This window comes from Hordeum vulgare, chromosome 2H, assembly GCF_904849725.1.
Source record: "Hordeum vulgare subsp. vulgare chromosome 2H, MorexV3_pseudomolecules_assembly, whole genome shotgun sequence".
Classification (NCBI taxonomy): domain Eukaryota; kingdom Viridiplantae; phylum Streptophyta; class Magnoliopsida; order Poales; family Poaceae; genus Hordeum; species Hordeum vulgare.
Genome location: NC_058519.1, coordinates 549,066,172 through 549,070,056, shown reverse-complemented (window position 1 = coordinate 549,070,056; position 3,885 = coordinate 549,066,172).

The window sequence follows — 3,885 nt, the reverse complement described above, 5'->3', positions numbered from 1 at the left end:
AAAAGATTGCGGAAACAAAAGTAAATAAATTGCAGCAAAGTATTTTTGATTTATAGATCTAAAAATATAATAAGGAAAATAGACCCTGGGGCCATAGGTTTCACTAGAGGCTTTTCTCATAAAGGAAAATAATATGGTGGGTGAACAAATTATTGTCGAGCAATTGATAGAAAAGTGAATAATTATGAAGATATCTAAGGCAATGATTATGCATATAGGCATCATGTCCGTGTCAAGTAGACCGAAACGATTCTGCATCTACTACTATTACTCCACACATCGACCGACTCCTACCTGCATCTAGAGTATTAAGTTCATGAAGAATAGAGTAACGCATTAAGTAAGTTGACATGATGTAGAGGGATAAACTCAAGCAATATAATGAAAACCCCATATTTTTATCCTCGATGGCAACAATACAATATGTCCCTTGCTACCCCTACTATGTCACTGGGTGAGGACACCGCAAGATTGGACCCAAAACTAAGCACTTCCCCCCATTGCAAGAATTACCAATCTAGTTGGCCAAACCAAACCAATAATTCAAGGATACTTGCAAAGATATGAAATCATGCATATAATAATTCAGAAGAGACTCAAATAATATTCATAGATAATCTGAACATAAACTCACAATTCATCGGATCTCGACAAACACATCGCAAAAGAGTATTTCATCGGATAAATCTCCATGAAGATCATGAAGAACATCGTATTGAAGATCAAAGAGAGAGAAGAAGACATCTAGCTACTAGCTATGGACCCGTAGGTCTGTGGTGAACTACTCACACATCATCAGAGGGGCAATGGAGTTGATGTAGATGCCCTCTGTGATCAATTCCCTCTCCGGCAGATTACCCAAAAAAGGCTCCCAGATTGGATCTCACGAGAACAGAGGCTCCCAGCGGCGTAAAAGTATTTCCATGGCTCTTTTTGGCGATACGGGAATATTTGGGAAATTATAGGCGAAAGAATAGGGTTAGGAGACCTGCAGGGGGGCCACAAGCTAGGGGGCGCGGCCACCCCCCTAGGGCGCGCCCTATAGGCTTGTGGCCTCCCGACAGGTGCCCTGCCCCCTACTCCAAGTCTCCTAGATGTCTTCTGGTCCAAGAAAAATCTTTTCGGACATGTTGTTCCGTTTGGACTCCGTTTAGTATTCCTTATCTGCAATACTCAAAAACATGGAAAACAGAAAATCGCAGTAGGCTCTAGATTAATAGGTTAGTCCCAAAAATAATATAAAACAACATATAAATGCATATAAAACATCCAAAATAGATAATATAATAGCATGGGACAATCAAAAATTATATATACGTCGGAGACGTAACATGGGTTACCTTATTAATACCTTTGGTCATAAGGCACTTGGCGATGTGGTTCTCGTTGGTGGCGCCAAAGAGAGACACCTTGGGGGAGGAGGTGGCACTGGCCACGGTAGCCATTTCCATCCCCTCACGGCTTGTATCATCCTCGTCATCATCGGAGGTGTACTCTTCAAGGACCACCAAGCCCTTTAGAGGAGTCTTCTTGGTGAAGTTGTTCTTGCTTGGGAAAGACTTAGCTTTGTCTTTGCGAATGAGCTTGCCCCCATTGTCTTCCCTATTCTCATAAGGACAATCCACCACAAACTGACTCACATTGCCGCAATTGTAGCATGTCCTCACTCGTTACTTGTTCTTGGACCCACTAGAGTTGTTCTTGGAGAAGTTGGGCCTTGAGTTTCTCTTGTTGCCCCAAAATTTCCTTGATGCAAGAGCCATGTGCTCGTGATAAGCATACTTTGTGTCTTCGGGGCAACCCTCTTCTTCATCCGAAATGACCTTGGCTCACAAGGCAAGGTTGGGTGAGGCTTTCTTCGACTGGACACGAGCAAGAGCATTGTCGGCAGTCTTTTTCATGGTATTCATGGCAATGAACTCATCCAACACTTCACTTGAAGTCAAGGTGTGGAAATTCGACCTTTGACGAATTACGGAGGACATGGCTTTGTTGAATGGCATGATGGCCTTGATAAACTTGCGCTTGATCCAAGTGTCATATGTATCCTTGCTCCCATGATCTTGGGAAGCAGCGGCAAGAGTAGTCACCCTTCGGTAGAGATCATGAGGATCCTCATCTTCTAGCATCACAAACGCATCGGCCTCATGAAGTACCACTTCAAAGTTTGATGGTTGAATGCTTGAGCTCCCCTTGTACAACACCATGATGTGCTCCCAACAATCCTTTGCACGAGTGAAGGGGCGCAAGTGAGATAGATCGTCGGGAGGAACCGCGGATTGAAGGATGAACAACGCGGAATGATTGTATTGATTGTCCGTCTCTTCTCTTGGAGTGAAGTTGTTTGGATCATGTGGGTAGAAGCCTTGTTCAACGATTCTCCAAAGATTTTTTTGAGCTATGATTCAAATGAGACTTGATGCAAAAGACCCAATTAGCAAAATCACCTTTAACAAGTTTAGGAGGAGGACCAATGTTATTAATATGTTGTGTAGGGGTCGGTCCTCCATAGACCATGGGAGGAGGAACCGAGGCAAAGGTTCCCATCCCATTATTGTCAAGAGGGGAAGAAGTTCGAGTACCTTTAGCCGCTTCCTTTTCGGAATTGGCCTCCGACTCCGATGTGGTGGGTTTAGCCACAAGCAACGGTTCGGGATAATTTTTTAACCCCTCAAGTAATTCTTTAAGCATGGACTTGACTTCGATCATGGACATCTTGAGTGAGGCCACAACCTCATTCAAGTCATCACGTGTGATCAAACTCAACTCCACGGCCTCTGGCACTTCATTCCCACTACCACCATCGTCAACCATACTCTTCGGGTGGTGAAACCCTTAATAAAGGGATAAGGCTCTAATACCCATTGAAAGGATCGATATGGTTGACTAGAGGGGGGTGAATAGGCAACTAGAAATTTTTAGCTTTTCTTAACAAATTAGGGTTAGCAACAAAAGGTTCTCTAGATGAACAACTAGGTGAGAAACCTATATGATGCTAACAATAACAACAACTAGTGCAAGCAAGGAATACCACACAACAATAGTAAGCATGAAGTAAAGGTAAGAAATAACCACAAGTGGAACCGGTGGAGACGAGGATGTGTTACCGAAGTTCCTTCCTTTTGAAGAGAAGTACATCTCCGTTGGTGCAGTGTGGAGGCACAATGCTCCCCAAGAAGCCACTAGGGCCACAGTATTCTCCTCACGCCCTCACACAATGCGAGATGTCGTGATTCCACTAGTGGTGTCCTTGAAGGCGGCGATCGTTCCTTTACAAACAAGGTTGGGGATATCTCAACACAAAGCTCGGAAGCTCCCAACAAGACCACGGAGCTTCACCACAATGGAATGTGGCTCCGAGGTGACCTCGGTCGTCTAGGGTTCTCAAACACGCAAGAGTAACAAGATCCGCAAGGGACTAGTGGGGGAATAAAATTTCTCTTGGTGGAAGTGTAGATCGGGGCCTTCTCAACCAATCCCTAGAAAATCAACAAGTTTGATTGGCTAGGGAGAGAGATCGGGCGAAAATGAGCTTTGGAGCAACAATGGAGCTTGGGAAGGGAAGAGGTGGTATTCTTGGGGAAGAATACCCCCTTTATGTAGTGGGGGGAAGAATCCAACCGTTACCCCCACTGTTAGCCCAAGCACAGCGGCACTACCGCTGCCTGGTGCGGTACTACCGCTGCTGGGTGCGGTACTACCGCATGCATGGTGGTGGCCGAGGAAGGAATTACTGCATGGGGCAACGAGCGGTAGAACCACCGGAGCGGTACTACCGCACGCCCGTACGGTACTACCGAGGGTAGTGTCCAACTGCCAGGGAAGTAAAAAATTACTTCCGTGTATACCTCCGCTAAGGCTACGGCTGTGCAAAAGTTCGTCGAC